The following is a 26523-nucleotide window of genomic DNA, read 5'->3' as shown; positions in this document are numbered from 1 at the left end:
ATGATTCCACAAATGAGTTGTGTGCATAGACAAGAGAAGACTAGAAACAGGCTGGTTTACCTAAGATCACAGAACACTGACAGGAGGTCTGATATATAGCACTTCATTATTCATTAAAAATTCTACAATATAAACGCAAAAAGGTAATGATGGAGCTGTATAGGATATTGTTCAGACCACATTTGGAGTATCGAGAGAAGTTTGGATCCTTATATCTAAGGAAAGATGTGTTGCTGTTGGAGAGGTTCCAAAGGATGCTCACAAGGATGATCCTGGCAATGAAAATATTAACACATTCAGTTCAATTCAAATTTAATTGTAATTCAACCAAATATGAATACCCATGAATACAGCCAAATGAGAGACCGTTATTCCGGGGCCAAGGTGCAAAACACAGTGCCAACAAACACACACCGCCCATACAAGATAGCAGGCACGTTTAAGATATCAGTAAAATACAGCCACACAAAAGAACATTCCAGACCCTGAGTCCATGAATGCCGCAGTTGACCACAATACAGATTGTCTTCTGTCAAGTGAACACTGGGGGGCAGCACCAAAGCCAGCTTGGATGCCACACCACACTGCCCCAGTGGAGGGCACTGGCTCCAACGTCTCTCCTCTGATTGAATGGTGAAGCACACTCAATGTCCTGAATGGCCTAATTCTGTTCTTGGGTTGTATGGCCTTATGGTTAGTGACCTGAATGAATGGACAGGGATAATCATGAAATCAGAATCAATGGCAATGTTCAAAATAGAGATCAAGAGAAAGGAAAGAGTTTACATAACTTTTTGGAGATGACAAAGGAGTGGGAGCAGTTGCATTGTTTGAGCTGTTATCAACTTGTTGGGATGACTGACCTCTACTGAGATATAACCATTCTGTGAAACAGCAATTCACTTCACTTCATTGTTTACTTTTTGATAATTACCTTAAGATTTTGCCCTTTGTTTAACTATCCCTCTTTGGTTAGAATACATTTTGTATTTTTCTTCTTCTTTCACCTTCTAATGATTTCCAATGCCAATGTTAAATTTCCACATAACCTCCTCTGCTCTAAAGAGAACAAATCTAATTTCAGCAAACTCTGTACATAAGGTATTCAGAATTGTTGTCTTGGTGATTGTCTTAAAGATGACTGCAGAGGTTAGCTGAAGAGGCTTTGTCTAATTTTGATTTTAAATGTAATTAACAGAGTATTATAAGGTTTACCACAATCCTTGCCTACATTCGCATCATGGATATTGGTTGCAAATAATTGTACTAGAAAATCTAACAACTATTTGTGCATCAATATTATGGCAGGTCCTTCTCAAGTATAGTCAGTAGGCCAAGCAGCCAATAGAGATAATGGAATGAACAACAACAAAGAGGTTCTTGGCATTTTAGTACCAAATTGACCTCCATTTTGCTTAGTTATGAGATCAGCTTCATGCAACAAAATATAATTTCAATTGGCTGCCGATATGTTTGTCCTTGCCCTTGTGTACAATACCCTTGAACCTTCAGCACTTTTTACAAAAATGCTCCAGTTTTCACACTTTTATCTTCACTTTTCATCAGGAACTAGAGCTTCCATTTTAACAGTGCATGAACTGACAACTGTTAAAACCTTCTTATTCCCAGGTAATTTTAGCACCAGTCAAAGTTTGCACTTACTTTCTTTCTCTGTAAGTTACAGTGCAGGAACTATTTTACTGTATTATTCTTCATTCTCATCCCTTCCTTAATTTCTTTCCTCACCATTCAGAATAAATGACAGAAAAAACACAATACCAATCTTCTCTCAGGAAAGGCCAATACAGTGAGTAATTGACCAATCTGTTCTCAGAAGTGGACTGGCAATATAGTTAGCCAATCCCAGCCCAGGATTCAGCCAATGGAGCGGCCTGTTAGAACACAAATAGATTAGGAGAAACTTATTGGTCAGAAAAGCAGCATTTCTTTATTTTTGCTGTCTCTTTGTTATGTTCCCCCATTTTAGCCAACTTCTAAGTTCTTGATACCTACTATGGAATAGGACATAGGTGTTTTTTTTTACATTTGTCAGGCAACTTCCTTTGATAGTAGACTAGAAGGATCTGGAGGCCATACCAACATGCCTACCTGCTTGTGGTAAACCAGCCTACCCATCAGGTTCCTCCACACACCCCCCTCCCACTAATTAATCAAGCTGATCAGTCTATCTTGATGTGATCACTCCACTTGCCTGCATTTTCTCTGTTGACCTTGCTCCCCCATGATTATTCCCATCCTCTGTTCTCTGTGCTGCCCCTCTGCTACTTGAAGCTGAAGGTTGTGCTATGAGGCTCATAGTGCTCACCCGGTGGTAGATAAAGGATGGGTGACAGAGTATGGAAAGACGAGGAGGACATGGAATCCTGTCAATGTCCAGCTGTTGACTCTCTTACTTTGTTCAGGAAAACTAACTCCAGTTTCACTTCTAGAGTTCTTCACCTCTGCACCTTCCCTTGAATACTAAATGTTCAGGACTTGTGGGTTGCTGGTTAGAGAGGAGATTAATGCAATAGAAAGGATAGAGGATGTGGAATCGATATGGGTAGAGCTACATAACACTAAGGGGCAGAAAACGCTGGTGGGAGTTGTGTACAGGCCACCTAACAGTAGTAGTGAGGTTGGGGATGGCATTAAACAGGAAATTAGAAATGTGTGCAATAAAGGAACAGTAGTTATAATGGATGACTTCAATCTACATATAGATTGGGTGAACCAAATTGGTAAGGGTGCTGAGGAAGAGGATTTCTTGGAATGTATGCTGGATGGTTTTCTGAACCAACATGTCAAGGAACCAACTAGAGAGCAGGCCATTCTAGATTAGGTATTGAGCAATGAGGAAGGGTTAGTTAGCAATCTTGTTGTGCAAGGCCTCTTGGGTAACAGTGACCATAATATGGTGGAATTCTTCATTAAGACGGAGAGTAATATAATTAATTCAGAAACAAAGGTTCTGAACTTAAAGAAGGATAACTTTGAAGGTATGAGATGTGAATTAGCTAAGGTAGACTGGCAAATGATACTTAAAGGGTTGACGGTGGATATGCAATGGCAAGCATTTAAAGATCGCATGGATGAACTACAACAATTGTTCATCCCAGTTTGGCAAAAGAATAAACCAGGGAAGGTGGTACACCCATGGCTGACAAGAGAAATTAGGGATAGTATCAAGTCCAATGAAGAAACATACAAATTAGCCAGAAAAAGTGGCACACCTGAGGACTGGTAAAAATTCAGAGTCTGGCAGAGGAGGACAAAGGGCTTAATTAGGAAAGGGAAAAAAGATCATGAGAGAAAGCTGGCAAGGAACATAAAAACTGACTGTAAAAGCTTTTATAGATATGTGAAAAGAAAGAGATTGATTAAGACAAATGTAGGTCCCTTATAGTCAGAAACAGGTGAATTGATCATGGGAAACAAGGACATGGCAGACCAATTGAATAACTACTTTGGATCTGTCTTCACTAAGGAGGACATAAATAATCTTCCAGAAATTGTAGGGGACCGAGGGTCTAGTGAGATGGAGGAACTGAGGGAAATACATGTTAGTAGGGAAGTGGTGTTAGATAAATTGAAGGGATTAAAGGCAGATAAATCCCTAGGGCCAGATGGTCTGCATCCCAGAGTGCTTAAGGAAGTAGCCCAGGAAATAGTGGATGCATTAGTGATAATTTTTTTCAAAACTCCTTAGATTCTGGATTAGTTCCTGAGGATTGGAGGGTGGCTAATGTAGCCCCACTTTTTAAAAAAGAGGGGAGTGAAAAACCAGGGAATTATAGACCGGTTAGCCTGACATCGGTGGTGGGGAAAATGCTAGAGTCAGTTATCAAAGGTGTGATAACAGCACATTTGGAAAGCGGTGAAATCATCAGACAAAGTCAGCATGGATTTGTGAAAGGAAAATCATGTCTGACAGACAGACATACTTTATTGATCCCGATGGAAATTGGGTTTTGTTACAGCTGCACCAACCAAGAATAGTGTAGAAATATAGCAATCTAAAACCATAAATAATTAAATAATAATAAGTTAATCATGCCAAGTGGAAATAAGTCCAGGACCAGACTATTGGCTCAGGGTGTCTGACACTCCGAGGGAGGAGTTGTAAAGTTTGATGGCCACAGGCAGGAATGACTTCCTATGATGCTCAGTGTTACATCTCGGTGGAATGAGTCTCTGGCTGAATGTACTCCTGTGCCTAACCAGTACATTATAGAGTGGATGAATCTTATGAGTGACGAATCTTAAAGAATTTTTTTGAAGATGTAACTAGTAGAGTGGATAGGGGATTGCTAGTGGATGTGGTATATTTGGATTTTCAAAAGGCTTTTGACAAGATAGATAGATAGATAGATACTTTATTCATCCCAATGGGGAAATTCAACTTTTTTCCAATGTCCCATACGCTTGTTGTAGCAAAACTAATTACATACAATACTTAACTCAGTAAAAAAAATATGATATGCATCTAAATCACCATCTCAAAAAGCATTAATAATAGCTTTAAAAAGTTCTTAAGTCCTGGCGGTAGAATTGTAAAGCCTAATGGCATTGGGTCCCACACAGGAGATTAGTGTGCAAACTTAAAGCACACAGTATTGGGGGTATGGTATTGATGTGGATAGAGAATTGGTTGGCAGACAGGAAGCAAAGAGTGGGAGTAAACGGGACCTTTTCAGAATGGCAGTCAGTGACTAGTGGGGTACCGCAAGGCTCAGTGTTGGGATTGAGACTAATGTGGATAAATGTGAGATTATCCACTTTGGTTGCAAGCACAGGAAAACAGATTATTGTCTGAATGGTGGCTGATTAGGGAAAGAGGAGGTGCAACGAGTCCTGGGTGTCATTGTACACCAGTCATTGAAGGTGGGCATGCAGGTACAGCAGGCGGTGAAAAAGGCAAATGGTATGTTGGCATTCATAGCAAAAGGATTCGAGTACAGGAGCAGAGAGGTTCTACTGCAGTTGTACAAGGCCTTGGTGAGAGCACACCTAGAATATTGTGTGCAGTTTTGGTCCCCTAATCTGAGGAAAGACATTCTTGCCATAGAGGGAGTACAAAGAAGGTTCACCAGATTGATTCCTGGGATGGCAGAACTTTCATATGAAGAAAGACTGGATCGACTAGGCTTATACTCACTAGAATTTAGAAGACTAAGGGGAGGATCTTATTGAAACATATAAAATTCTAAAGGGGTTGGACAGGCTAGATGCAGGAAGATTGTTTCCGATGTTGGGGAAGTCCAGAACGAGGGGTCACAGTTTAGGGATAATGGGGAAACCTTTTAGGACCGAGATGAGGAAAACCTTCTTCATACAGAGAGTGGTGAATCTGTGGAATTCTCTGCCACAGGAAACAGTTGAGGCCGGTTCATTGGTTATATTTAAGAGGAAGTTCGATATGGTCCTTGGGGCTAAAGGGATCAGGGGGTATGGAGAGAAAGCAGGTATAGGGTTCTGAGTTGGACGATCAGCCATGATCATACTGAATGGCGGTGCAGGCTCGATGGGTCAAATGGCCTACTCCTACACCTATTTTCTATGTTTCTATGCTTAGCAATAGATCCTCATAAATGTGTGGTGGAACATTGCAAGGGAAATTGGATTTGGGATTGCCTGTTTTTCAAGTTATTTTGTCACTTTTGTAGTATATTAATACCATACAGGAAACTAATGTAAAAGCAATAAATCTCAGAAAACACAGCAGGTTAAGACTGGTGTCTCCCCTCATCCCTATCACTTGCAATGACCTGATTTCATGATTGACTGCTAGTTCCACAGAACCTCTGACTCAGGGTTTTCTTTCAGTAGATAGCATCAACCCAGAATACCTTCCCTTATAGTGAAATGCTTTTATCAGAGCTTGGGAGGTGAGGAATTTTAATGTAACATGGACATCAGGGTATCCTCCCCCTTTCGACTTAATCGTCATGAAAACTACTGGAAACAATCCAATGAGACATAACACCAAGTGAATGACTAGTTCACTTGTTTAATTGTAATATTCCTCTCGGGATCCATCTGCTGCCTGCACTGGTGAATAACCAGTTCACCGTCGCTGAATGCAATAACTCAGTGGCTGAATGTAGCACCTTCTGACTGCAGTAACTTTGTCCTGACTGTAGTAACCTTGGCATGGCATGCTAATCCTGTACTGGCTGCAGTAACACTGTCCTTCCTTCAGCAATTCTGTCTCTCTGCAGCAGCCAGGTCCTGAATGATCTACCTCAGCCCTGAGTGTAGTAACTCTTCCTGACTGCAGTTACTCCATCCTCACTGCAGCTACCTGGCCCAGCTATATCACAACAAATAAATCCCTCTCTCCCAATCCAGTTTCCCCTCAAACGCTGATCTTAGCCCAGCCTGGGTATCATCAATTTGTCAGGGATGGTGGGTGTGGCCAGGCCCCCATTATGTATGTATGTACACACCCCCCCCCACCCCCACCCCAGTCAGAGCTTCCTAGAACCTGGTTGCTTCATAGCATCCTGGGAAGGTGAACCACAGCTTTACCCAGTCTATCTCAGCTACTGCAGAGTGATTGAACTATAGGGTAATGTAATAGGTGGAAAGATACGCATAATTCAGAATGACTGACTTTGAGTTGGGGTTCACTTTGAAGAAGCTGTGTGTGATGTCATAACAATGAGAAGTTTTCTACTGAGCTTTACGTTCTGCATTTGGTTGAGAATAAAATTAGTTGTTATGGTTTCCCTTCAGCTTAAAATGCCTCTGCCATTTTATTTACGAAAACCTACAGAATAACCATTCAAACCTTTTTAATGTAGACAAGACCCTCCAATCACTAATGTTTTGACTCTCCACTAGTGAGGAAGCCAGCTGATACAAAACTGTTTTATGAATCACTGAGTATGTCTAGAAAGTTGCATAATCGCATCAAGACAAAATAAAATGGACTCTTGACCTCACAATCTTCCTCGTTTGGCTTTGCGCAATATTGTCTTGTGTGCATTTCACTTTCTCTGTAACTGTATTCTCCATTCTATTATTGTTTGCCCCACACTCTCTCAAAGTACTGATGTAATGAAATGATCTGCATGGATGGCATGCAAAATAATTTTTCACTGTAGCTCGCTACAAGTCATAATAATAAAAACAATTTACCAACTTACTCTTCAGGGTGATTTTCTGCTGACATTTGAACTACAGTATATCGAACTAGATTTGACTGCCTAAGTTTTAAATGCAAATCATCTGTCAACTCGTTATTTAGAAGCCATCTGTTTCACTGGCATTTAGTAAAGGAAATTTGCCATCTCCTTGAGAGCCTATTTGTGACTCCAGACTCATAGTAATATATTTGACTCTAATGTTGCTTAAGAAGCTACCTTGTTCCATTTACCAGCTCACCACATACAATACCTAAATGTGTTACCAGAAGAACAAAAAATGAAAAAAAAATCACACTGCTGCTTGGAGGAGAGTAAATGTACGTCACTTTCAAGCAGTAATGCTAGATTAACACAGGAGGTGAATGGATTAATAGATATTTCCACAAAGAAACTGACTTCATAAATAGCTAATTAGGTAAACCATCAATTCTTGGAGCACTTCATTGCAGCATTTCACAGCAGGAACAATTACAAATTATTGCAGAGAAACAGTGGCCTGATTAATGAACAACTGCTTTGCCCATAAGTATGTTATGGTCAGGATTCTGCTAGGATGAGGATTTTTGTAGATAAACTACCCAATTTGTAAATCTGTGCACCACAGACCATTTAAATCATTCATTCCATTAATCTGCCTCAACAGAGCATGCAGTGTATTGACAGAGTAACAATAAAAGGGATATTCAGTTAGCTCCATAGGAAGTTAACTGCACGGCACAGATAAATTGATGAAAGTATTTGTCATTGCTTTCTTCACTAGAACAGCTAGACAAAGTTTGCAAAAAAATGACCAAAATACTGAAGGACACTATAACACCAGTTTAAGATGTAACTTGATAATCCATTACTGGTTATGTAGTCGGTCCATTGTGATAATATTGGTTAGTGCTGATAAGTCAGTCACAAACTATTCCATGATTGAATGGCAGAGCAGACTCAATGGATCAAATGGCCTACTTCTGCTCCTATATTTTATGGTCTTATGTGGTAATAATTGTATAAGCACAATAAATTTAATTTAAACCTAATTTATTATCATAAAATAGAAAGCACAAATAAACATAGCAAGTCACAAATATTTCTGCAAGGCACAAAGTTCCCAGGGCTTATGATTCTTAGTCACCACTTGATTGTTGATTGCTGTCCGGGCAACTCCGAATACTGACTCACTCCTGAAATGTCCCTGGGACCTAGGTGCAGATTGCGATCTCTGGCCCTTGGTGAAGTCCAATGAAATCGGGAAAGGTACCACAATATTGTGGCAAGCATTTGGTCCATAATGACAGACGAGGAAGCTCTTTCACTCAACAAAAGTTTTATTGTGATAGACACAAAACAGACCGGGCATCATGAGCTGAAGAGTGAACCCAACCAGTCTCAGACCGAAGGGGGAGGTGACCATCACATCCCCCCCCACCCCGATTACAGTTAAGGTGACCCACAAATACACAAGCAAATAAACTATATAACCCAAGCTAAAATGTAATAATAAATGAACTGGAACTTCCCACCATAATCACACAAAAAGCATTTTAACACAAAAACAATAAACAGTACTGGTCATTAGAAATGCAGGGGTGGGCTGTCAACCACGCACCCACCCAGAATGTCACAATATGTTACCAAGCTTTACAAGGCAGAGACACACAGAGGCAATCTCTTTGATCTTTTGTCTCCAGACATCCTGTGTCCATTAACACAGCATACAGCATACCCTCATAAATCAATTGGACATTGTAATGGTTTCTCGTCATCCATTAGTGCACCAATCTTTTGGACAAGATACTCTATTGGACTTACAAAAGGGTATTAATGTTTACAAATAAGCGATTAGCCTGAATCCAAATGAATCCATCAAGCCAACTTGACAGACATTCTCACTTTAATGAGGCGTGAGACTAAAGGCTGATTTATACTTGTGCGTATGGGCTACGGCATAGGCCTGATTTATACTTCTGCGTAAGCTTTATGCCGTAGCGAGCATGCGTCGGTGTGCGCCAAAACACTAGTTGGCGGTGGGGTTTCTAAGCCACTGTGTTGAGTTTCTTCATGAGAGACATGGACGAGGAGATGCATTTCAAACATTTTCGCATGTCGGCAGGTAGATTTGATGATTTGGTTCATCTATTTCGCATCGGTGTACAGACATGGTGGAAAAGAAGCAACCGGAAATGCGACGCGTGAGTTACTTTTCTTTGGAGGTGCACGTCACCCTATGGCATAGGGTATACGGTACCTACAGCGTAGGTGCAACGCTCAAGTATATATCAGCTCATTCCTGGAGGTCAACTCCTACCTCTCCGGAGGCTATTTAGGCTATTTCACACCTCTGTGACATGGAAACACAATCTACCATTTATAATAACAATGGCTTTAATGGCCCTGGGACTGCACTTTTTCCCTTGATATGCACACCTGATTGATGTGGAGAGGTGGCTTGCTGCTCTGTTAGGGCCAGCAGTAGGTCAGACTGTTGCAGAGTCTAACAGTCTATTGGCCCAACTTGAAGAGTCTGATCCAAATCAGGGACAGATGCAGGTTATGGCTGCTTTAAAATCCCAGTAGCAGCATCTGGGCGCATGGTGAATGGAACCAGGAATGTCCCAAAGCAGTTGACAACTGTGCCTCAGCAGTCAGCAGCAAAAAGCCACTCTTCCAACCTTAGTAAAAGGAAGTAATTCTGTACCAGCTGAAGACAGTGCTGAGTAAGGGAAAAAAATACAGTGGAGCTTTTTATGTGATTTATGAAAGTTACTGGAGTTCTTTATGTGTTATACCATGACCATTGTGACCCAGGTGGACTGCGTTCGACAACCCAAACAAAGGGACCAGTCATCTGATGCTACATCAGACTGTAATGTTAATTTTAAAAAAGCAGGACACTCCCCGGTTTTATCGGGACTTGGGTGAATTGGACCCTGAATGGCAGGTTACTTAGCCCATCACATAGAGATATGGCCAGGACTCCGGAAATGCTGCTGTTGCTATGGAAACTCATATTTCCAGTGTCCCAGAGGGACACCTGAGGCCATATGTACCAATTACCCTTTGGTGATCACAAGGCAATAAGCAACGGTGAATCACCCTGATAGACACTGGGGCTGAGGTTACCTTATTACATGGGAATCTGGATCTTTATATGGGGGAGTGAGGGTGTATTCAGCAATATGGGGAATCAGTTACGAATGCTGTACTAACAAAGGTCTGACTTGCTATTGGCAGGGGACCTCCTCGGTCTGTCCCCGTGCTCATCTCCCAGGTATCTGAAAACATCTTGGGAGTTGGTTTGTTAAAATGAACTTCTATCACAACACCCTTTGGCAAATTTGCTTTTGGTATTAGGAATGTGTCTATTCTGATTGGAAACACAAAATAGGAACCTGTCTTTATACTCTTGCCATCGCAAATAGCAATTGCCAAGCAATATTGTATCCTGTGAGGAAATCGATGAGACTGTCAAATTCTTTTTAAACCTGGGGATTCTTTGTCTTGTCTTGTCCTCTTGTAATAGCCCTGTTTGGACAGTTCAGATAGTTGATGGTTCATGGTGTATGACTATTGATTATTGCCAGTTAAATTGGTTTGCCCCTCCACTGGCCAGAGCTATTCTAGACTTTGTGACATTGATTGAGGGCCTTTCTAACAGGAGTGACAGTTATCATGCTGTTATTGATTTGGCTAATGCTTTTCTCTCCATCCCTATTGCTAAGCAGTTCAAAGTAAAAAGCCGGGTTTTAGATGTTTCAGAAAGGACAGGGAGGGAGGCAAAAGAGGTGGTGGTGTGGCACTGTTGATCAGAGATACTTTCACGGCTGCAGAAAAGGTGGACGCCACGGAGGGGCTGTTTACAGAATCTCCATGGGTGGAGGTTAGGAACAGGAAGGGATCAATAACTTTACTAGGTGTTTTTTATAGGCCGCCCAATAGTAACAGGGATATCGAGGAACAGATAGGGAAACAGATCCTGGAAAGGTGTAATAATAACAGAGTTGTCGTGATGGGCGATAATTAATTTCCCAAATATCGATTGGCATCTCTAGAGCAAGGGGTTTAGATGGGGTGGAGTTTGTTAGGTGTGTTCAGGAAGGTTTCTTGACACAATATGTAGATAAGCCTACAAGAGGAGAGGCTGTACTTAGTTTGGTATTGGAAAATGAACCTGGTCAGGTGTCAGATCTCTCAGTGGGAGAGCATTTTGGAGATAGTGATCATAATTTATCTCCTTTACAATAGCATTGGAGAGAGATAGGAACAGACTAGTTAGAAAAGTGTTTAATTGGGATAAGGGGAATTATGAGGCAATCAGGCAGGGAATTGGAAGCTTAAATTGGAAACAGATGTTCTCAGGGAAAGGTACGGCAGAAATGTGGCATGTTCAGGGAATATTTGTGTGGAGTTCTGCATAGGTACATTCCAATGAGACAGGGAAGTTATGGTAGGGTACAGGAACTGTGGTGTACAAAGGCTATAATAAATCTAGTCAAGAAGAAAAGAAAAGCTTTCAAAAGGTTCAGAGAGCTAGGTAATGTTAGAGATCTAGAAGATTATAAAACTAACAGGAAGGAGCTTAAGAAGAAAATTAGGAAAGCCAGAAACGGGCCATTAGAAGGCCTTGGCAGGCAGGATTAAGGAAAACCCCAAGGCATTCTACAAGTATGTGAAGAGCAAAAGGATAAGATGTGAAAGAATAGAACCTATCAAATGTGACAGTGGGAAAGTGTGTATGAAACCAGAGGAAGTAGCAGAGGTACTTATTGAGTACTTTGCTTCAGTATTCACTATTGAAAAGGATCTTGGTGATAGAAGTGATGACTTGCAGCGGACTGAAAAGCCTGAGCATGTAGATATTAAGAAAAAGGATGTGCTGGGGCTTTTGGAAAGTATCAAGTTGGATAAGTCACTGGGACCAGAAGAGATGTACTCCAGGCTACTGTGGGAGGTGAGGGGGGAGATTGCTGAGCCTCTGGCTTGATCTTTGCATAATCAATGGGGATGGGAGAGGTTCCGGAGGATTGGAGGGTTGCGAATGTTGTTCCTTTATTTAAGAAAAGGATTAGAGATAGCCCGAGAAATTATAGACTAGTGAGTCTTACCTCAGTGGTTCATAAGTTGATGGAGAAGATCCTGAGAGGCAGGATTTATGTACATATTGAGAGGTATAATATGATTAGGAATAGTCAGCATGACTTTGTGAAGGGCAGGTTGTGCCTTACGAGCTAGATTGAATTTTGCCTCACTACAGGAAGGATGTGGAAACCATAGAAATGGTGCAGAGTAGATTTACAAGGATGTTTCCTGGATTGGGGAGCATGCCTTATGAGAATTGTGAACTTGGCCTTTTCTCCTTGGAGCGATGGTGGTTGAGTGGTGGTCTGACAGAGGTGTATAAGATGATCGTGTGGATGATAATGTGGATCATGAACATTGATTGTGTGGATAGTCAGAGGCTTTTTCCCAGGGCTGAAATGATTGCCACAAGAGGACACAGGTTTAAGGTGCTGGGGAGTAGGAGTAGGTACAGAGGAGATGTCAGGGGTAGGTTTTTTACTCAGAGATTGGTTAGTGTGTGGAATGGGCTGCCGGCAACGGTGGTGGAGCCGGATACGATAGGGTCTTTTAAGAGACTTTTGGATAGGTACATGGAGCTTAGGAAAATAGTGGGCTATAGGTAAGCCTAGTAATTTCTAAGGCAGAGACATGTTTGGCACTACTTTGTGGGCCGAAGGGCCTGTATTGTGCTGTAGGTTTTCTATGTAAATTTTCTATATAAATTTATTATCAAAGTACATATATGTCAACATATACATCCCTGTATATCCTTACTCAATAAATCTATAGAATAATAACCATCATTACTATTTTCCATAGTGTGTTGGCATGGGGTTTGCATGAGTTTGTCCCACGCCCCAGCATTAAAGTAGCTCACTATTCAGATGATGCAGGGATCCTCTGAAGCGATGGTTTCCGGAGCCTTTGGTACTTTGATTGGACAAATGTGATAAAGGGGATGGGAAATTGACCATGATAAAGTACAGTGCCCAGCTACAACTGTTCATTTGCTGGGAATTCAATGGACAAAGGGCAATAGGATAATTCCTGATGAGGTCAGAAGTAAGATCCTTGACATAGTACCCCCTATGACAAAACTAAAAGCCCAGCGCTTTGTTGAACTTTTGGGATCTGGCGGCACCACATAATCTGATTGATTATGCTCTTCTGACCCATGAACACCGTTACCAGAAAAATACTCAGTTTTGTATAGGGCCCCGAGCAACAATCAGCTTTTGAGGCTGCCACCATGGCCTTACCTCTATCTTCTCGTAGAGTGGGCAAGCTTCTGTTAAAGGTGATGTGGCTGTCTGGAGCCTGAGGCAGAAGTGCAAAGGAAAGAATATATTTCTTTGTTTCTGAAAGCTTCCTGATGTTGCCACCAGGTACACTGTGTTCTTGCCTGCGACTGAGCTTTGGTGTTCCCACACACACACCAGGCCTTGATGCAGCCAGTCAATGCATTCTCCACTATATATCTATAGAAATTTGCTGAAGTTTTAGATGTTATGCTGAATCTCCACTGACTCCTAAGGAAGTAAAGGTGTTACCATTCTTTCTTTGCAAATCCAGTTACGTGCTAGGTCCAGGATAGATACTCTGAAATAGTAACACTTAGGAATTGAAAGTTACTAACCATTTCTACCTCTGATCTTCGGATGAGAATTGGTTCACTGACCTCTGGTTACTCTCTCCTGATCTACTATCTGATCCTTGATCTTGCTGACAAGTGAGGGGTTGTTGTAATGATACCACTCAGCCAACTTTTCAATCTCCCTCCTGTATGCTGATTCATCACCTCCTTTGATTCAGCCCATAACAATGGTGTCATCTGAAAACTTGAATATGGCATTGGAGTAGTCCTTAGCCACACAGTCATAGGTGTAAAGGGAGCAGAGCACACAGCCTTGTGGTGCACCTGTGCTAATGGAGATCTTGGAGGAGATGTTGTTGCCAATCCGAACTGAATGGGGTCTACAAGTGTGAGGAAAGCCAGGATCCAATTGCACAAGCAGATATTGAGGCCAAGATTAGTTTTAAGGGGATGATCGTATTGCATGCAGTGTTGTAGTTGATGTATGCATCTTTGTTGTCCAGACGTTGCAGGATTAAGTGAAGAGCCAGTGAGGTGCCATCTGCTGTGGACCTGTTGCTCCAGTAGGCAAATTGGAGCAGATCTAAGTCGCCTCCCAGGTAGGAGCTGATATGTTTCATTTGCAGCATCTCAAAACACTTCATCACTATAGATATTTGCAACTGAGTGATAGTCAATGAGGCAGGTCACTAACCTATTCTTGGGCATGGGTGTAACTGAAGCCTGTTTGAAGCAGGGTACCACACACTGCTGAAGCAAGAGGTTAAAGATCTTAATGAACACACCAGCCAGTTGGTCGGCAGGGGTGTTTACTACATTCACGGTACCCTGTCCGGCCCGGATGTTTTCTATGGACATACCCTCCTGAAGGCAACCCGCAGTCAGCTTCAGATACTGAGATCAAAGGATCATTAGGGGACGTGGGGTTCATGATGCTTCCTCCATGTTCTGATGGTGAAAGCAATCATAGAAGCCATTGAGCTCATCTGGAAGCGAAGCCTTTCTGACTCCCATGTTGCATTGATTTAACTTTGTTGGAGGTGATAGCATTCAACTCCTGCCACAGCCCTCGAGCATCCCTTGTTGATTCAAGTTCAGTCCCAAACCTTCACTTTGAATATGAGATGGCTCTCTGGATATCTTACTTGCACCACTTGGAGCTTTCTTGGTCTCCAGACTTGAATGCCTCTGATCTGGCCCTCAGCAAATTTTGGAACTCATGGTTCATCGAAGGCTTCTGGTTGGGGAAGACTCTGAATGATTTAGTGAGGACACACTGAACTACAATCATTTTAATAAAGTCCGTAGCAACCATAGGGTGTTCATTCAGATCTCAAGATAAGTGATTGAACACGGCCCAGTCCACTGACTCCAGGTAATTCCATGGCCGCTTCTTGCATCCTGCAGCCACCTCTTTATTGTGCTGATCTCAGCAGTCTTGCTTTTTAGGCTCTGCCCTTTTGCAGGTAATGGAAGGACAGCCAAGAGATCAGATTTACTCAAATGTTACCTAATCGTGACTCATTTGTTGTTGTATTTCACTGTTACAAATGTCATTCCGACAGGAATGATCTTTTCACCCATTTAATTTCTTAGTTGAATATCTGCAGGCTTCAGTTCAGAATGTTTGAAATGCCATGCAAACTCATTATGTGGAATGACTGAAATAGCAGAACCATTGTCAAATTCCATTTTAATTAATTTGATATTTCTTCTGGTGTCAGCAATATTATTTGCTTCATGTTAGTTTTCACATTGTAAATCGCAGACTACTCAGTCCTGTGACAGTTCTCAACATTATCACATTTTTCAACAACAACATGCAGGAACTGAAGTTTGACTGTTTATCTTGCTCGCTTCCCTATGCAATCTACTTATTTTTCTCTGCCGATATGTTCCTTATATGTGTTCTACTTTTTGCATGTTTTGACCATTTTCACCTTTAAAGTTGCATTGGTCCCTGCCACAATCGTACCACAATTTGTTCGGCCAGGCATGTTTCTGATTCGATTTTGCAATTTTGTTTGTGTTCACTTATATTCCTGTCTGCAACTCAATTGCATATCAGTCTGCTGTTTGCATCGATACAAAAAAATTAACAGTTCTCTTTAAATGAGACTTGCACTTCAATTCAGAGCCATTTTTGAATGCATTCTTGTATGAGTCCACAAACTAAACAATCTCTCTGTGCTTAATGAAGACCACCACTGAACTGACAATGCTTGGACAATTTCTTCTTCAAATTCACCCACCTGTGCTGAAATTGACTCTCCCTTCCTTTTGATTCCACTTATGAATTATAAAGCATTCTGCAATCAACAATGGTTTTAATTCTAAATGTTCCTGCATTAAGTTCACGGTATCAGCAAAGCTCATTTCAACTGGTTTGATTGGAGCAGTCAAACTTCTAAGCAAACTGTATGCTTTCCCCTCTATTGCAATCAGCCACATTAGGATCTGTTTCTCGTCAGTTATTCTATTTGCTTTAAAATAGTGTTCGTTGTTCAGTGTGCATCATCCAGTTACCTGTTTTGCATTCGAACGCATCTATCTTTCTGATGTAGCTAGTTATTTCTGCTTTTTTAAAAATGTATTATTATCATTATCACTGTTTATGAACCTGTTTTTGAGTTTAATCCATTTTCAGTCTTTTATTTTCAACTTGAACATCTATCTCTCTTCCCTTCCAAAGAAAAAAACATGCTGCACTTTGACAGGTAGGTAGTCATCTTGGGTTTGCTTTAAATGTCCTCATTGCCACTGTTATGTTTTTTAACTTCAGAAACTAGTCAACAGAAAATCACAGGACTCAGGGATATGGGTTTACTTCATTTTCTTTTAGTGAGGCACTCACATATGACATGGTGGTGTAATGTATTATGCCATTCATGTAATTCTTACTGCATAAGCCACAATGATTTATGTAACTAAAGAAAGTATGCACAATTTCTTCAAATTCAGCCATGTATGCTGAAATTGTCTCCACCTTCCTTTTGAATCTATGTATGAAACAGGAAAACATTCCATTTATTTACAATAGTACTCAAATATTACTGAAATGTTACGGTAATTACAAAACAATTTCACACATCCCCCTTTCTGCAACATTAAGCTTACTTGTTTTCACAATTTTCCAGCTATACAACATGACCTGAACATTTTCTCAGTCTTACCCTACTAATGTTGTGTACTTCCTGTATTTTCTGCACTTTTATTTGGAGATTATAAAGGACATGCTATGGTACATAGAAGTGAATACAATAACACCAAAAGAATTAATGTGAGGCACTTGGAGTTCATTCCTGACCTTGGGTGCTGTCCATGTGAATTTTACTCATTGTCCCTATAAATTTGTGGGTTTCTTCAATTAGCTCTGGATTCAAAAATGCATCTTATTTGGTAGATTAATTGGTGACTGTGAGTTACTGCCAGTGTTAGTGGATGATAAGAGGATCAGGGTGCAGCTGACGGACGTGCAAGAGAGAGTAGTTAACAGTAAAACAAGTGGGGGAATGAAAATGTATTCAGTGTCTGCACAGATATAATGAACTGATGACCTCCTTCCATATCATAAGGAAATACGAGAAATGCGCGCGCACACTCACAAGCACACACACACAAAATGAAGCTATCAAAACATGCGTGTACAACTGATATAAGCATAGATTTATTGTACAGGGCCTACAAAAAGAAGTATTCATCCCACCCCCCCCCCCCCACCGAAAGTCTTTACATTTTATTGTTCTACAACATTGAATCACAGTGGATTTAGTTTGTGTTTGTTTTACACTGATCAACAGAAAAAGACTCTTAGTGCCAAAGTGAAAATGAATCTTTACAAAGTGATTCTCATTAATTGCAAACATAAACCACAAAATGATTGATTGCCTAAGTATTCATCCCTATTAATTTGACACAATTGATTTTATAAGTCACATAATTTGTTAAACAGAGATTACTGTGTGCACTCAAGGTGTTTCAATTGATTGTAGTAAAAATATACCTGTACCTGGAACGTCCAACTGCTGGGGAGTCAATACATTGGCAAAAACTACACCATGAAGACAAAAGAACATGCCAAGCAGCTCCAGGAACAGGATGTTGAAAAGCATAAGTCAGGAGATGGAAACCAGAATATTTCCAAGTCACTGAATGAATATCCCTTGGAGTGCAGTTAACTCAATCTTCAAGAAATGGAAAGAATATGGTACAGCTGTAAATCTGTCCATCCTCAAAAAACTGAGTGACTATGCAAGAAAAGGATTAGTGAGAGAGGCCACCGAGAGACCTATGACATCTTTGGAGCAGTTACAAGCTTCAATGGCTGAGAAGGGAGAGTCTACACATACAACAACTGTTTCCCGGGTGTTTCACCAGTTGCTGCTTTATGGGAGAGTGTCAAAGGGAAAGCCACTGTTGAAAAAGCTCACATGCAGTCTCTGCTAGAATTTGCCAGAAGGCATCTGGAATACTCTGAAGTCAGCAGGAAGATGATTCTATGGTCTGATGAAACCAAAATTGAACATTTTGGCCATCAAACTAAATGCTGTTTGGCATAAGCCAAACACCGCACATCATCAAAAACACACCATCCCTACCATGAAATACGGTGGTGGTTGCATCATGCTGTGGGGATGTTTCACTGCAGCAGGTCATGGAAGGCTTGTGAAGGTAAGGGGTAAAATGAATGCAACAAAATACAGAGAACAGTGACTTGGGAGAAGATTTGTTTTCCAGCAAGACAATGACCTCAAGTATAAAACAAAAACTACAAAGGAATGGCTTTAAAACAACAAAGTTAATGTCCTGGATTGGCCAGGTCAGAGTACAAATCTCAATCCAATTGAGAATTTGTGGCTGGATTTGAAAAGGGCTGTTCACTCACTATCCCCATGTAATCTGACAGAGCCTGAACACTTCGTAAAGAAGAATAGAGAATGCAAAACATTTGACAATAACATTGTTAACTGCTGAATGTATCAGCTTGAGCATTGACACAGCAGCATGCTGTGAAAGGAGAAAAACTGTGGTAAATTCAGCCAAGTATCAGTACTGAAGTCTTTATAATCAACTTAAACACATATTTAGGAGAAACATTGATTTTAAGATGTGTGGTAAGTTCAGTGCATCATGATGGTCACAAATTGAACCACCAATGGTTTTGAAGGATCAGGCTTAGTGATCAATATTGATTTGGCTCAGTGTATTGAAGTTAGACTGAAAAGAAAGATTCAACATGGATGCTTGAAAGTGATACTTACATTTAACTATAATAAAAGTAGATAAAAGTTTTAAAGATAAATGCATGTTTATTACGAGTGCATAGATTTGGGTTATAATGATACTGTGTGTACATGCTCTGGAGTCCTAAACTCCAGCCATGACTTTATGTCTCATAGTTATAGGTGTCTGTAAGTACACTCACTTTAAGGAGATTATGTTATATTAACATATAATTCAAAAACTAATTTACTTAACTGCTCCAGTCTCTTTTCTGAAAGGGATTAGCTGTCATTGATTGTCATGTCATGCAGTTAATCCCTCCCCCCTTTCAGCTAAGGAGAAGACACAGACAGCTAATGAAGCAGATTAAACACAGTTACTTTATTTTAAATGGAACATATGCATTTTGAGGAATCATTTTAACAGAGATTATAATTCTACGAAAGATTCTGAAACACAAGTATGACTCCTTACATTTAGAAAGCCATACCAATGAGTTACAGATGATTATATTGTCTGTCACAAAAAGTACGCTCTGGGAAATATCCTTCTTGGTTTGAGGCTGAGGAGTGGATATGATTTTTTTATCCCTCTAACTCCATCTCACACTTAGTGCCTTGTAATACTCTCAGCTGAATGTGATGTTTTCACAACTGCGTTGATTGTTTCTCTTTATTGGGTTGCTGTCTTAGATAAGGCAACAATAGGTTTTCTGATCCTAGACAATATTGTTTCTCAAGATGATGGCAAAGTAATACTGTAGCAGTTAAAATTAGCAATAAATGTCTTGCATTTTGAAGGGTTTCTTCTACTGTGCTTAAAAGCTGAGTTTAGCAAAAAGCCTCCCACCTTAGATAATGATTATCCATCACTGGGTCAAACCCATTAGAATGCCTTTCTAAAATAGACCTTGATAGCTCATGCCCAAGGAAGAACATGGTGGAGAAAGATGTAGACGAATCTGAATGAAATGGAGTTCCAGTGGTAACAAAGCAAAGTGTGTGGACAATTCTAGCAGTGCCGAAAGGAGACAACTAGTGACAACTACAAGGTGACTTTCTGCAAACCTATGTGGCTTGCACATGATTTTTATGAAGAATTAGAAGCCAATGTTTTAACTAGACTGCACCTGTCACATACATGCACTCAGCTGAATGTAAGTAAGGATAACCATCAAAATTTGAAAATTATTAACCATATGTGTCTTTATGCATACATAAATCTACCTAAGAGTGTGAATCATCATCAAAGGTCTTTCAAGCTGCCACGGGCAAGTTATGAACAGATGTAGACCATTGTCCCTTGCAATCAAGATGATATACTCAGGGCCACGTTCTTAAGAAGAATATTTTTTAAATTACCACGTTCAGGCAGTTTCATGGACACTATGCAAACCCGGACAATATCCAAGCATAAGTGGCTAGATTATAAATAACATTCACACCATGTAAGTGAAAGGCAATGCAGATATTCAAGAAGAAAATATCCAGTTATATCCTTGAAATTACCCTCACTGAATCTCCCACTGTCCTGGGGGTCACCATGGTCAGAGATGGCACAGCAGTTGCCACATATACAATGTGGCTACAAGAGCAAGTCTAAGGCTTGGAATCTTGTTCAATGTTCAAAGTTTAAAGTAAGTTTATTATCAATCTACAAAGTGTTAACATATACTGACTTGAGCTTCATTTTCTTGTGGGTATTATAAGAAAGTAAAGAAATAAAAATTGAATTTATGAAAAACTACAAATAGCAAAGACTGACTACAACCAACGTACAAAAGAAAACAAATCATGCAATAATTGAAAAAATTACTATACTTAGTTGTAGAGTCCTTGAAAGAGTGTCTATAAGTTCTGGAGTCAGTTCAGCATTGAGGTGAGTTGAGTTATACACATTGGTTCTGGACTCTAATGGTTGAAGAGCAATAACTGTTCCTGAACCTGGTGGTGTGGGACCTAAGGCTCCAGTATGCCTTGCCCAATGGTAGTAGCAAGAAGAAAAGCCTGGCCTGGATGATGGGGGCCCTTCTTAATGGATGCTGCTTTCTCTTGACAAAAGACCTTGTAAATCTGATCAGTGATAGGGATGGTTTTGTCTGTGATGGATACATTTTGCAGACTTTTCCATTTCTGGGCATTGGTGTTTCTCACCTCCAATCTCCCCAAACCTTATCCAGCTTTACAAGGCTCACATAAGAGTGTGGTGAAATATTTTCTATTTGCTTGGATGAGTAATGAGTAAGTGCAATTATGAAGAAAGCATGGCAACAGCTCTACTTTCTTAGAAGGTTGCAAAGATTCTGCATCCCATCTAGAACTTTGAAAAACTTCTATAGGTGTGTGGTAGGGCGTATATTGAATGGGTGCATCACAGCCTGGTATGTAAACACCAATGCCCTTGAATAGAAAGTCCTACAGAAAGTAATGGATATGGCCAGTCCATCACAGGTAAAGTTCTCCCCACTATTGAGCATACCTCCATGAAGCGCTATTGCAGGAAAGTGGCACCTATCATCAAGGATTCCCACCACCCAAGTCTTACTCTCTTACAATTGCTGCCATCAGGAAGAAGGTGCAGGAGTCTCAGGACTCACAGCATCAGGTTCAGTTACAGTTATTAGCCCTCAACCATCAGGCTATTGAACCAGTGGAGATAACCACTCAACTTCACTTGTCCATCACTGAACTGGTCTCACAACCCATGTACTCACTTTCAAGGACTCATGGTCTCATGTTCTCAATATTTATTGCTTATTTATTTATTCTATTATTTCTTTCTTTTTGTATTTTCATAGTTTCTTGTCTTTTGCACATTGCTTGTCCATGCTATTGGGTGTGGTCTTTCTTCGAATCTATTATGGTTCGTGAATTTACTGAGTATGCCTGCAAGAAAACACATCTCAGGGTTGTAAATGGTGAAAAATATGTACTTTGATAATAAATTTACTTCACTCTTTGTACTTTGAGTCAACATTTAAAAAGACATAAGAAGCTTGACCCCATTACACTGATACGCAACCCTCTAAATTCATTCACTCACTCCAAGACTGTCACAGAGTGCCAGTAGTTTGCACCATCTGCAGAATGCATGATAGAAATTCACCAATACTTCTTAGTCGGCATATTTCCAAACCTACAATCTCTATCAGTTACAAGGATGAGGGGTGCTAGAGCCTGGGAACACCACCAACTGAAAATTGTCATCCAGGCCTCACACATTCCTGACATGAAAATATGTTGCCATTCCTTCACTGTCACTGGGACAAAATCCTGGAATTCTAAAGGTATTGTGGGCATACCTATAACTCGAGGTCAAGAAGGTACCTCGTAACCACCTTCTCAAGGACAGTTAGGGATTAAACAATGGCTGAGCCTGCCAAACCCACAACCCTCAAATGAATGGGAAGAAAGTGGCTGAAATGTGGTGCCACACAGCTACACATTGGAAAAAATAAGGTTTAATCAGCCATCTGAGGTGGTAAAGAAAATGAGTACAAATGCCAAGTAACCCTACATGGTTTGCTCTGAAATTCTGGATGAGAAAACAACCCCTATCAAGGCAGGGCTAGCGTTGGATTGGAAATGAGACTAAGGAAGACACTAGGGTTCTGACTGGAGCCTTCAGCATCACTGGGAACACCACAAGTCAGAAACCTAACTGGGTCACCAAGACACCGTGGCTACAAACACAGTACAAAATCTGGGTATACTGAGGCAAGTGATTCATTTTTTGACTCCTAAAAAACCTTTTGTACAAACTGCAGAACAGAAGTCATCAGTGTGATGAAATACTCTTCCCTTGGCTGAATGAACACAGTTACCATATACAACAAAGAAGCTGACATGGAACAATGGATTCTAGCCTGTGCTAGATCTCTAAGCTAAAGTTTTTGGAAAGTTCAGACTCTCAGTGTAAAATATGTGTATGTGTTTATGTTTCTTTGTTCTAACCTGAAAAATGTAGGGGTATAGAGAAACAGAAATTGGTGGCATCCGTTAGTCTCGCGAGACCATGGATCTGTGGCTGGAAAGTCTACTGGAGTGGCCTCTCCAGGGCATAGGCCTGGGCAAGGTTATATGGAAGACCGGCAGTTGTCCATGCTGCATGTCTCTCCTCTCCACAATACCCATGTTGTCCAAGGGAAGGACAAAGACCGATACAGCTTGGCACCAGTGTCATCGCAGGAGTTGCAGAAACGAGGTTGAAAGCAACGTCGGACTGCCTTAGGGACTCCAGCTCCGGATTTGTCCTCAGGGTTTACTCCCAAAGCCTTTCTCATGAGTGGGTTTGGCTGCAAGGCAGCAGAGGTTTGAAATCAGAGTTTTCCCTCTCTTAGATGGACTGCCTTCCCAGTCTGATGAGCTCCATCGACCCGAAGGTGGAGAAAAGAAAAAGGACACAGAAAACTGCTCAGCAAGTGCAACTCACTGATCTGTTCAACCAATCAATAAGTGTATGTATGTATACACCCTACATTTACTTTATGCATTTATGTCAATCATTTATAGTACATAGACCATACAACGTCACATTAATTAATGGCTTAACTTATTCACAGCTTTCATGAGTTTTTTTGATCTTCAAGATCCAAAGTACATTTATGATCATAGTATGTATTGTGGTGCTCTGAGGTGTGGTTAACAGCCTGTTCCAATATTCCCCATGACTGCTGCTATATATTTTTCTTGTGTTAAAATGCTTTTGCGGGGTTATAGTGGGATGTACAAGTTCATTTATTGTTACATTTTAGCTTGGGTTATACAGTTACTTGCTTGTGTTTGTGGGTCACCCTGATTGTAACTGGAGTGTGTGATAATCACCTCCCCCATCTGTTTGTGATTGAGTGGGTCCTCTCCCTGGGTTTAAAGCCCAGTCTGATTTTGTGCTTGTCACAATAAAACCAACAGTTATGCTTCTCTCATCTGACATCATGGACCAAATGCTCGCCACATTGGTGTCAGGAGTGGGATTAGTAAATGATGGCAAGATTGAAAAGTGACAATATCAGATGGAGTGCCTTAAGTTGTGGGGAATAAGTCAAGGGACCGGGCTCCCGCAAACAGGGTGCTGACTCGATCTTAGTGTCTGGTCTGTTATTGTGCTTGTCACAGTAAAACAGGCAGTTTTAAATGAGCTTCTCTCTTGACTGCTATCATGAACTAAATGCTTGCCACAGTATGCTGTATACAATCCCGAGATTTGTCTTCTCGCAGACAGCCATGAAACAAAGAAACACCATGGAACCTGTCCAATACAAACATCAAACACCCAACATGCATAAAAAAACACATTGAGCAAATGGCAAAAAAACACGTGAAAATGCAGAACATAAGACACCAAACCATTGAAACTTTCTAGGAACATTCCTAAAGTTTTCTTCAGTTCAATTTAGCACTGTGTCACTCATTGATAACACTTAATTGAACTTAAAGGAACTTATATTATTGTTATTGTATCCACGTCTTGACTTGAAATTGATGTTGCTCCCTGACTTGAATCAACAGGATCTTGTGATGTTTCCTTCATAGATTCCACTCTAACAACTTCTGGATTACGTTCATGATGACAAAACTCTTTGATATTTCCTTCTTTGTTCTCAAAGAAAGAACAAATAGAATATGGTGCCAAGACATTTATGATGAAATATGAGCAGAGGTTGAAATAACAATATGATTCACTAGAATTAACATCAAGTTATGGCAGAGAAATCATGCTTGACTAATCTACTAGGTAGAACTTCATAGAATACTAGCGGGAGAACCAGAAGGTGTAGTGTAATTGGATTTTCAGAGGGTGGATGGTGAATAAGGATGGAGCACATAGTATTGGTGGAATTATAGTAACTGATTAAAAAATAGAAAACAAAGAGTAACATCAGGTTCTTCTCAGTTTGGTGGGCAGTAACGACAGGAGTACTTCATGGATTACTGCTTCTGCACTGACTATTCACAATCTACTGTATAGCAACGATTTATATGAGGGGGCCAAATATAACTTGTGCAAAAGTGTTGATGACATGGAACTAAGTGGTAATGAAGATGCAAAAAGAATTCAAGGGAGTAACAAGCAAGCTAAATGGGCAGCAGAATGGCAGCTAGTGTAAAAGTGGAAAGATGTGAGGTCAAAACTACAAGTAAGATGGTGGCATGGTTAGACACAATGGCCTCTATGAGGACAAGCATAGGTGTACTTATCTTCTTTAAATATCATTTTTACAATCACAAGACACTGCTGGACATTAAGAACAAGTCCTGCAGGTATAGCCCACCAGCGAGTTGCTCATTGGCGGGGGAGCTGGAGGAGCTGGACTTGGTGTGCACTGTGTTGCTGCCTGCTACAGAAACATGGCGGAGTTGGTGCATGAAGGTGGGGTGCAGTTGAATAGCAAGTGATAGTTGTTTTTCTTGTGATTGCAAGACCCTGTTAGACATTGATAACGTAGAATGCTGCAAGTTCATTTCACTGGTTTATTGGCAGGACTGATGGTGGGGGAGCTGCGTGACCTCAATGTAACACCGACTAGGCCCTGTGCCATCATGTTGTCAGTTGCAACCACCCAGGAGAGGTGACGCTGGAGGAGGCAGAATGGCACGGCTTCCATGCTGGTGTCAGTGTAGCTCTCTGGTGTTCGCTCAGTGGAAGACAAGCTGTATTATGTTCGTCTGCAGACTGTTGTGGGCTTGTTTATCCATGGACTTCAGGACTTGGACTATATTATATATTTTCTGTGCTATATGTGCTATAACAGTATGTGCCTGTGCTGTGTATGACTGCTTGGTACTGCGTTTTACACCTTGGCACCTTGTTTGGTTGTACTCATGAGCATTCATGTATGGTTGATTGACAATTAAACTTGAACTTGAAATATAAAAGGAATGTTGAATATTTTAAATGGTGGGAGATGTTCAAAATGATCTAGTGTGCTCGTCCATATGTTTCCGACAGCTAATATGCAGGCTCAGCAGACAACTTCATTGCAAGTGCTTTTGTGTACAAGATTAAAGATACTTTCCTTCATTCATATAAGACCTTAGTGAGAGAGCACCAGAAGTATTAGGTTCCAAGATGGAGGACATCTACAGGTGGTGATGTTTCAGGAAGGTGGTCTCAATCTTCTATATGCTGCCATCACGCAGGAGCTACAGGAACCTGAAGACCTGCAACTCAAGGTTCCACAACAGCATCTTCCCTTATGCCATGAGCTTCTTGAAATGACCTAAGAAACCTAAACACTACTTTGAACTTTTATTTTTTATAAAAATCTCTCCTTCAATCTTTCCCTAATGTACTTGTTCATTATTTATTTTGTACATATGTGCATTATGCATAATTCATGTTTCTTTTAAGTTTGTGGTAACTTATCTTTTCCTTCAGTTTGTAATGTATTGTACTGCTGTTGTATAAAAGGTTAACGTTCATGAAATTTATACCCTGTGTATATATGCCTATGGCAAAAATAAACTTGAACTTGAAATGTATAAAATTTGAGTACTTGACAGACTG

Source organism: Hemitrygon akajei, chromosome 6 (assembly GCF_048418815.1).
Source record: "Hemitrygon akajei chromosome 6, sHemAka1.3, whole genome shotgun sequence".
Classification (NCBI taxonomy): domain Eukaryota; kingdom Metazoa; phylum Chordata; class Chondrichthyes; order Myliobatiformes; family Dasyatidae; genus Hemitrygon; species Hemitrygon akajei.
This window is presented reverse-complemented; position numbering follows the sequence as displayed.